This window comes from Sapajus apella, unplaced genomic scaffold (assembly GCF_009761245.1).
Source record: "Sapajus apella isolate SASKATOON/1434 unplaced genomic scaffold, GSC_monkey_1.0 scaffold65, whole genome shotgun sequence".
NCBI classification, from domain to species: domain Eukaryota; kingdom Metazoa; phylum Chordata; class Mammalia; order Primates; family Cebidae; genus Sapajus; species Sapajus apella.
The window spans coordinates 4,570,395-4,580,956 of record NW_022437005.1 but is presented as its reverse complement, the minus strand read 5'-3'; positions in this window follow the sequence as shown (position 1 = coordinate 4,580,956).

Here is a 10,562-nt window from a genome sequence, read left to right as displayed (position 1 = left end):
CTGGATTTCCTGGGTATATAAACCAACATATTTATTGTGTTGCTGTTTACATCAGTTAGAATTGGATTTCTGGCCATATCATGGAAAGCCCTGGTAATACCCTGCACTGACACCTCCAGAGGACCCAAAGGACGAGAAAGAACAAAGCCACGTAGAACGACATCACTACTACATAGTGAGCAGTAAAGGCGGTTCATTTCCAGATTGGTCCCAGTGTTAAGAGGATTTTGACCATTCCCTAGAGGAAGCCCACATGTTGTTGGACTCCCAGACTCCGTGCATTAAGGGTGGAGGAGGACTACCCTGCCCCAAGCTACACCTGGCTGGGTGCCAGAAAAGAGCCCAGGAGATGGCCTCCGTCCCCCGTGCGCAGCACGTGCCCTTGGTACAGAGTGTGAACAGCCCTTAGGGAAACTATGGGTGTTTGCTACCAGGGTCTCCACCCCAGAGAGAGCCCAGGGGCAGTCAAGGAGATGGGGCATTTTGGGAACTGAGCAGGGCCTATCAATAAATGTGTAAAGCCAGGTATGGTGGCTCATGCCTGTAAACTCAGCGCTTAAGGAGGCCGAGGCAGGTGGATCCCCTGAAATCAGAAGTTTGAGACCAGCCTGGCCAACATGGTGAAACCCTGTCTCTACTAAAAATACAAAAATTAGCCAGGTGTAGTGGCAGGTGCCTGTAATCCCAGGTAGTCAGGAGGCTGAGGCAGGAGAATTGCTTGAACCCAGGAGGTCGAGGCTACAGTGAGCCGAGATTGCATTACTGCATTCCATCCTGGGTGACAGAGCGAAACTTTGTCTCAAAAGGAAAAATGTGTAAAAACAAGTGACTTCCAGGCTTGGGAGGAAAGAGAGGTTTGCTTGTCTCCAGTAGATGTTTCATTCTCCCTGAAGCTTCCTATACTAGCTCTGTGAGCCCCAGAAGATGTCATCCCACAGTTAAATGAGTTTTAGAGAGGAGACAGGGTCCTGAACCCAAGAGAGGGCTGTGGGGAGGAATACTGGGCTATGCTAGAATCCCTGAGTTCAAGGACTGGTTTTCTGCTCTGACTTGTGGAAAAGTCAGCTTATCCCTGTGTCCTTCCCATTGAAGGGCGGGTGACATCTTTTCTTCTTTCCATTGCTACCAACCACAGCTATGTCTCTGTCATGGCTTACCCAGACCCTTTCATCACCTCTTAGCTGGTCTCCTCACCGCCACTCTGACCCCCTTGCAGCATTTCTCTATAAAGCACCAAGCTGATCTACCTGAAATATAAATCAGGTCACACCAGGCTCCCACTGGGAACTCTCCATCAAATTCCCAGACCACTCTGGAATACCCATTGGCACAACCTGCTAAGGTCCCCATACATCTCTATCACCTAGCAGTTCTACTCCTGGCTATATACCCAGCAGAGATGGCACCGTGACCACCAACAGACTTATCCAAGAATATTCATAGCTGCGTGTTTCATTATGGCCCCCAACTGGAAACAACCCTATCAACAGGAGATTGGATAAATACACACAACAGGATATATACATAGCCATCAAAAGGTATGACCTTCTGCTTCATGTGGTAAAATGGGTGAATCTTACAGATATAATTTGAGAGGAAGAAGCCAGATGTAAGAGAGCACATAGCCACGTTTCCGCTTATACAAAAGACAAAAACAGGCAGAGCAAACCTTTGGCGATAGATATTGGAATAGTGGTTATTATACCAGAGGTGGGTTTTGACTAAAAAGGGGCATAGGGAGCCCTTGAGGGGACTGAAGATGTTCTATGTCTTGCTCTGGTGCTTTCATGGGTGTATACATGTGCAAAATGTGTTGATCCGTACACTTAAGACTGGTGCATTTTGTTGTGTGCTAATTATACCTCAAAACGGAAGAGACCGAAACCCATCCAGTAGGTCCCCACTTCTCTGAAAATGAAAGCTTCATTTCTCCAAGAACTGCATAATCTTCCTTGCTTCCCCCACTCTGCTCCAGCCACACTGGCCTTCTTTATATAAACTCCATCCTGCCTCAGGCTCTTGGCACCTGCCATTCCAACCTCTTGCAATCTTCTTCCTCTGGGTCTCTGTATAGCTGGCACCTACCTGGCATTTCTTCTCCCCCAGGTAGTCCCTACCCCAGTTAATATAATCACTTCTGCCATTAAAGCCACGAGACCTACTCCCGCTCTCCTCACGGCCATTCCAGTCCCCACCAGGGAAGGAACAAATGGGGCTGATGGGAGATTGGCACCCAGAGCCCACACTCCATCTGGCCACAGCCTGGAGACCTGGGACCCTAGCTCTACTCAGACCCCCAGCCCTGCCTCCAGGGCTGCACAGGGCTCTTTCCTCTGGGTCTGTTCTCCCATGGGCAGGTTGCAACACAAGCGTGTGTACCCATGGAGGGGAGGGTGGAAGGAGGTGGCTGTGTACTTGGGTTGTATTAAAGCCCCTTCAGACACAGTTTGAAGCATAGAAGAGGTATGGGCTTTAGGCCAGTAGCCTCCACTGGAACTCTTGTCTGTCGTGAACAGGTATTAGGGGTGTATATATTACTATCCTGTTAAATTGTCACAACTTGTCATTGTCTTATTTGTTCATTTGCTTTTTATGTCAGCGCTGTGAGGAGAGGGGTGGATCGCCAGCAGCTGGTAGAGTGCCTGGGACCTACTGGCGTCTCAGGAGGCTGTGTGGACCATGGTTTGGAGAAACAGGGCTGAGCTGAGCCAGTGGGAGGAGTGTCATAGGCCTCAGAGCATGGCAGCCTCGTAGACTGGTAATACCTGGCCTGTCTCAGCTTCTCCTCAGGGGCCTATGTCCCATTCCCTGGAGGGGCAGGGCTCACCCACTGAGCCTTGGCCAGGTCTGGCCTGGAGTCCAATGCAGCACGTGCCTGAGCTAGACTGTGGCTGGGGAAGTGTTTGAGCCCTGGAGACAAGAACAGTGCCCCATCGGATGTGGCTCAGCTGCTCTGGCGTTGGACAGGTCAGGGAGGTGGGCTATCTCTGAGGGCTGCCCCTGCCCTGCGGGGCATTCAGGGAGCTCGTGGATTGTTGTAGGGCCTGATGGACCTGCACCCTTCCCACACCTCCTCACCCCTCATGAAGTCCAAGAGGCCAGGCTGTAGCCGCCATGGTTTGGATCGGTTTTGTTTGGCCCCACCAAGTCTCCTGTTGAAATGTGATCCCCAGTGTTGGAGCTGGAGCCAGGTGGAAGATGATTGGGTCATGGAGGCGGATCCCTCATGAATGGCTTGGTGAGAGGGAGTGAGTTCTCACTGTTACCTCCCGAGGGAGCTGGTTGTTGAAAAGAAGCTGGCACCTCCTCATCCCCTCCTTTGCACCCTCTCGCCATGTGATCTGCACATGCCAGCTCCGCGTCACTTTCCACCACAGCTGGAAGCAGCCTGAGGTCTTTGCCAGAGCAGATGCCAGTGTCACACGTCTTGTGCAGCCTACAGATCTGTGAGCCAAATAAACCTCTTTCCTTGATGAATTACCCAGCTTCAGGTATTCCTTTATAGCAACACAAATCAACTGAGACAGTAGGTAAGGGGGTTGCTTTTTGTTTTTATCTTGTTTAAACATAACAGATATGTAGAAACATATACATGCCATAGTATACAGCTTTACAGATTCTCACCAACTGAACACACGTAAGTAACCAGGACCTAGGTCAAGAACCACTGTGATCTCAGCCCCCAGAAGCCCCTCACACTTCCTCTGGTCCATGCCCTGCTGAGGCAGTGCCACTATTGGACAGCAGAGATTCCCTTTGCCCTTTGCACTTTTTTTTGTTTTTTTTTGAGACTGAGTCTTACTCTGTTGCCCAGGGTGGAGTGCAATGGCACAATCTCAGCTCACTGCAACCTCCGCCTCCCGGGTTCAAGTGATTCTCCTGCCTCAGCCTCCCAAGTGGCTGGGATTATAGGCATGTGCCACTACACCCAGCTAATTTTGTATTTTTTTTAAGTAGAGACTGGGTTTCTCTGTGTTGGTCAGGCTGGTCTTGAACTCCTGATCTCTGGTGATCTGCCTGCTTTTGCCTTCCAAACTGCTGGGATTACAGGTGTGAGCCACCATGCCTGGCTGGCCTTTTGCACTTTATAAACGTGGCAGCACCCAGCAAATGCTCTCTGTGTTTGGCTTTCTTTGCTCAACACGATGTCTTTGTGTAGAGTCATAAGTTGTTTATTCTCATTACTGGAGAGTATTCCATCAAATGGGATTGATTGATTTATGTATTTATTTGTTATGATTATAATTTATTCAATGTATTTATCCATTTTACCATTGGTGGACATTTGAGTAGTTTGTGCTTTGAGGCGATTGTGACTACCACTGTGAGCCTTCCTGATGATGTCTTTTGGTGACCAAAGAAATGCTTTCCTCTTAAGTATGTCCAGGAGGGAATTGCAGGGGCATGGGTGAGCGTATGTGGTAGGTCAACTTCCATTAACTCATAGAACACCGTTTGTTTTCTTTGGGGGAAAGGGCAGCCTGTGGTTTTCTAAGGCTTTTGGTCCTTCTCATTTGGCATACACGGTGTATGGTTTGGTTGGAAAACATTTTTATTTTCATATTAAAGAAAGTTGCCACTTCCTCTTCTCCCTGTGACCTTTACAGATAGGACTGCCAGAGCCTCAGGACAGCCAGCGCCTGGATCCTGCGGGACCACATTCTTTCTTCCTCCCAGTGCTGGAGGGAAGGGAAGGAAGTGCGGTCACGGTGGCCCCGAGATCTGGTGCCTTGTTGTCTGCACCACCCACATCTAGCAAGAGGGATAGAGTCAGAGACGGAGAGACCGAGAGAGAGTAAGAGTGAGAAAGACCAAGACAGAGATGAAAGGCCGACGAGGCAGAGAAAGACAGTGGCTGACAGAAATACAGGATGAGAGAAAGAGCGGGAAGAGGAGAGAGATTAAGAGAGAAGGAGACACACTGAGAGAGATGAAGACCGAAAGAGGGAAAGAGAGAGAGAACCACAAAGACAAATTCAGCTGCAAAGCATAAAGGAATGAAACCTGGGGCCTGCGAAGTGAAACCAAATAGCTCTGGGGAAAAATCTGTATCTTCACCCAGGTGACAATTTTCTACCAAATAATTTCTACCAAATAATTGTGAGATTTGGTTTCAATTTGAAAGGCTCACAGCTCAACTCAATGTAACTCCAAGGAAATGAGATAAGCAAGACCTCTGGCTACTTCAAAGGCAGCAGGAGCCTTGGAAGGAGGAGAGAGGCCTCCTAGGAGCCAACCAGGGCCTTTCCACTGCTGTCCTCAGACCACCAAGGCCTCCTGGTCCTGCGGGCCAAGCACAGTGAAGGGACAGGGAGAAAGGAGGCTACAGGAGAGTAATGCTTCTCCAGGACAAGCCACAGGCCCATGGTGGGTTTCTCAGCAGCCTCTGCCCCAGCCCCACCCCCCACCAGGCACCTGCCCTGCACCTGTGGCGGCTTGTGCCCTCCTGCTTGTACAGCACCAGCCTCTTCTTACCGCACCAGCCTCACTCAGACAGAGCTGGGCACATTCCCAAATGCCAGGCATTCGGAGTAGGACACTGTGACGGGAAGGTGAGGCCAGGGCTGGGCAAGGCAAGAGGCCTTGGTGCAGCATTGAAGGGAGCACCAAGAAATTTGGTAATCCAGATAAATAACATTTTTTAGAAATATTTTAAAAAATCAAAGCGACTGCAAAAATTAAATCCATGATGAGCAAAATACCAAAATTTTAAATAAAGACAGGACTGGATCTTGCACTAGCCTGACCCTGCCTCACTCCACTCACCCTCTTCCTCGTCCTGGTTCCAATAAATCCTAATTTACAAAATAAGCAGCTGGCCTACAGGCTGGAGCTTGCCAATTTTGTTTTTAAAAGCTATTCGGTTAGGCCAGTCATCTTCTTTCTTGAATCCATTGGCCTGCTGTGTCTCTGGGAATAACAAAAGGAAAACACTCCAGGTGTCTTGGACATTGAGACTGGCAAGCAGGGACGGAGAGCAATGAGGCACTCGTCCATGGATAGCTGACTGTGTGGGCAGGAGGCAGGGTGGCAGTTCGGCCAACAGCCCACCAAAACATACATTCCTCCTTACATGGTATAACACCATGGCTGGGAAGCAGTTGTGTACCAGGACCATATTTCCCATCACCCCTTGTACCCAGCAGGGACATGTGAACAGCTCCCACCAATGGAATGTGAATGGGCATGAGGTGATTAAGAAAGGGATGTGTCTTCTCCACTCTTTCCCCTTATTCCTGAATAAATGCAGAGGACTCCAAGGTGGGGAAATGTGGAGCCACAAGATCAGAGGAGAATTTCCATTCCTGGATTAACATATGGAAGTAAGCCTGTCAACTTCAAACACACAAGTTAGACTTTTAAGTGAGTCAGGAAAATACTTGTATTATGTTAACCCACTGCAAGGAAGGGGGTTATTTGTTACAGCAGATGGTTTTATCCTGACTCACAGAGGATGTCATCAAGAGCTAGACCCCAGGAAGGAGGTCACAGAGGAGGCTGACCAGAATGGTCCATCGAAGCTTGGGTAAGATTTGGGCTGGAGTCAAGCAGACCTTCCAGATTGGGAGAGTGAGCTCCATGTGCCTTCCAAGGGTCTCCCTGGAACCTTCAATGTTTGCAGTAAACTCAGAGTGAACAGCTCTGGTTGAGGACGCAAGGCCTGCCCACTTCAAGGCCCTCTTGCTCTCCCACCCCTACAATTTGATAAACTGCCCATCATGGTGCGCCACCCCTTCGCCACGACTGAGCCTGTCCTTACTCTCCCCTGGACTTTAAATACTGGGACAGGGTCAGGTCCTCTGTTTCTGGGAGGCTTCAGGGCTGGTGGCACCATGTTCCCTGCACTATGGAAGTGGCAGTCTGCAGCCACAGAGCACAAAAGCTGGTGAGCAGAGGACAGACATGAGAAGTAGAGAAAGTAGTGGCTGAGTTGGATTGCAGATTGCAGCTGCCCAGGACCCAGGCTTCCTCCCGTCCTTCCCACACTGGCTTAACATATCTCAGAAATGACTCTTTCTGACAAATTCCCTCTCTGGACCAGGCAAGTTCCAACTGGATTTCTGTGATATGCACACCAACAATTCCAATTCTATCCACCAAACCCAAATATTTATGGTGTGTCTACTATGTACAATACAATGGGATCAGCTTTTATGACTTTGAGAGGGGCTGTGGGAAAGGATGCCCAAGGAAGATATTGGAGGGATGAGAACTGACAACTGGGCTAGGAGACTCTGTTTACCATCAGAAAATGGGGAATGACAGAGAGAGAGAGAGAATAAATCTTATTCACAGGCCTCTGCTTAAGGACACCTGAAGGTCTTCCTGCTCCTTCTTCTCTCTCACACCATCCTCACTAACCTAAGGGTGATTTAGACTCACAATCATCTCCTGAACCCTAGGGCAAAACGTTCTGACTGTGGCAGCCTCACTGGAAGAAGACAGAGAGACTACAAATGTGAAGGCTTGTAGGATACATATCTGTTAGAATTGGATATGTTGTTTTCCTTTACAAAAACAAAGCTCAGAAATGAACAGACCTTTAATCAAAGAGGATATACAGATGGCAAATGAGCACATGAAAAAAATGCTCAATATATTTAGCTATTAGACAAATGCAAATTAAAGGCATGAGAAGATGTCATTACACACCTATCAGAAAGGCGAAAACAGAAATCAGTGACAAACACCAGATGCTGGTGAAAATGCAAGAAACTGGATCACTCATTCATGCTTAGTGGTCTTTACACTGGTGCAGCCACTCTGAAAAATAATTTGGCAGTTTCTTTATAACACCAAACATGCAACTACCATATGACTCAGCAATTGCACTCCTAGGTATTTATTCCAGAGAAATGAAAACTTAAGCTCACACAAAAACCTGGACACGAATGTTCATAGTAGCTTTATTTATAGTGGTCAAAAGCTGAAATCAACCCAGAGGGCCTTCATCCGGTGAATACACTGTGGCACATCCACACCATGAAATAAAGGAAAGAATCATTGATACACACAACTTTAATGAATCTCCAGGAAATCATGATAAGAAAAAAGCAACAAAATTTCCCCAAAAGATTACATGCTTTATGATTCCATTTATGTACCATTTTTGAAATAATAAAATTTTAGAAATGGATAACAGATTAGTGGTTACAGGAAGTTAAAGGAAGCGTAACGTGCAAGGAAAGTTGGTGTGGCTGTATAGGGAAAGTGGGTGTGGCTGTATAAGGAAAGTGGGCGTGGCCATATGAGGAAAGTGGGTGTGGCTGCATAAATAAAGTGGGTATGGCTGTATAAGGAAAGTGGGTGTGGCTGTATAAGGAAAGTGGGTGTGGCTGTATGAGGAAAGTGGGTGTGGCTGTATGAGGGCAGCCTGAGGGGTCCACGTGGAGTTGAAAGTGTTCTGTATCTGAAATGTGTCAGTGTCAATATCCTGTGGTGATGTTGTGTTATAGTTGGACAAGATGTTACCACGGGGCAAGACTGAGTAAAGAGCACAGGGGCTATCTCTGCATTATTTCTTACAATTACATGTGATTATGTAATTAATTACCTCAAAACAAAAATAACAACTGCCCAAAGGCATTACAGAGTGAAGAAAAGCAGGCAGAAACGGTAGGAGGCTCTGCTTTTGGAGGAAAGGAATGGCATAGAAAGAGATTGCTGGTTTTGACTTTATGACTTTTAGCCTAAAAGCAATTCTCTATTGGTTACAATTCCAAAGAAAACCTGCTGTCTTCCCGGCGCAGTGGCTCACTTCTGTAATCCCAGCACTTTGGGATGCTGAGGCAGGAGAATAGCTTGAACCCAGGAAGCGGAGGTTGAATCACTTGAGGTCAGGAATTCAAGACAAGCCTGGCCAACATGGTGAAACCCCATCTCTACTAAAAATACAAAAATTGCCGGGAGTGGTGGCGGGCACTGTAATCCCAGCTACATGGGAGGCTGAGGCAGGAAAATAGCTTGAACCCAGGAGGCGGAGGTTGCAGTGAGCTGAGACTGTGCCATTGCACTCCAGACTGAGCAAGAAGAACAAAACTTCATCTCAAAAAAAAAAAAAGAAAAGAAAAAAGAACACCTGCCATCTTTTGACTTGGAGAGCCAAAAGTTAGAGTCTGGGCAACCACAGCTGCTAGAAGGTGACAGGGGAGCCCCAGAAAGGCGGGGGCCAGTGAGGGAAAGCCCTGAATTCTGTGTGTTTCCCCTGTTCAAATCTCTGGCTGATCCCTCAACTGTGTATGCGTGTGGAAGACTTCCAACAGTCCAGCCAGGGCTAAGAGAACTGAGCTGAGATTCAACTTGCTGCCCAAGAGGCAGAGTTGGCAGCTGGAATGGAGAAAGCCAAGTTTATGGCTTTACAAGACAAGTAAGCAGACAAACAAGCATCAGTACTCTTCAGAAAGATAACAGAATCCAGAATACTGAAAAATAGCATCACAATGCTTAGAATACAGCCCAAAATTGTTAGACATAGGAAAACCTAGGACCTGTTCTTGATTCTTCTCCATCTCTTGTTTTCTGCAGTCAATACATTCATGAGAGCTGTTAGCTCCACCTCAGCACAAAGCATCACTTCACCTTCTTCCTGTCTCTACTATGATCTTCTTGTCCTAGCCACCACTGTCTGTGACCTGGATTGCTACACGAGGTTCGTCACCAGTGTTCTTGCTTCCACCCTGACATCCCCCACACATCAGCCAGGGCCATCTCTTTAAAGTACAGGCCTCTTTGCCTGGCCCACAGGCCCTGCAGGGTATCCCACCTACTTCTCTGGCTTTGTTTCATTCCACTCGGGTCCTTCCTCACCACTTTCCACTTTCCCCAACTGCTCTGTGCTCCTCCAGCATCCTTAGCACCTTTGTTCTTGCTGTTCTGTCTGATTCTCCTGCTCTCGTTCAGTTTTCAGCCCAAATGTCAACTCCTCAGATAGATCTTCCTTGATTCTACCATTCCTCAACGTTGTTCAACAGTCACTATCATGGTCCCTGGCTTTATTTTTCTAAAGCATTGAGTCACTGCTTCAGCGCTTATTTTCATTATCTGTCTTCCCAGGGAGAGTGTTAGCCGCACACAGGGAGACTGTGCTACCTTGCTTACTGCTTATCTGCAGGGCCTGGAGTAGCGCCTAATGACTGTAGGTTCTTATTTCAGCCATCTTTATGCATAATAGCCTTTTCAAACTTAGATGCCTAAAACAACAAGCATTTTATTAAGCCCGCAGATTCACGCAGGGCCCAGGAGGAATAGCTGTTTCATGATGTCTGAGACCTCATGAAAACCTGACTGGCTGGAGGTGACTTGAAGATCTGGGATGGGAGGGTCTACTTTTAAGAGGTCTACCTCCCTTTCATGGCTGGTGCTGGGCTCAAATGGTTAAGACACAGGTCTCAGCTAGGAATGTGAACCGGAACGTGCAAGTGGCCCCAGCCTAGCAACCTCAGGCCGGTGAGATGGCTTCCACGGTAGCATAACCTCTCAGGGAACTAGGCTAAACCTGGGTAGCCCTGGGAACAAAGCGGAACTTCCGCCACCCTCTGTTGGCCGCAGTAGTTACTAGGGAA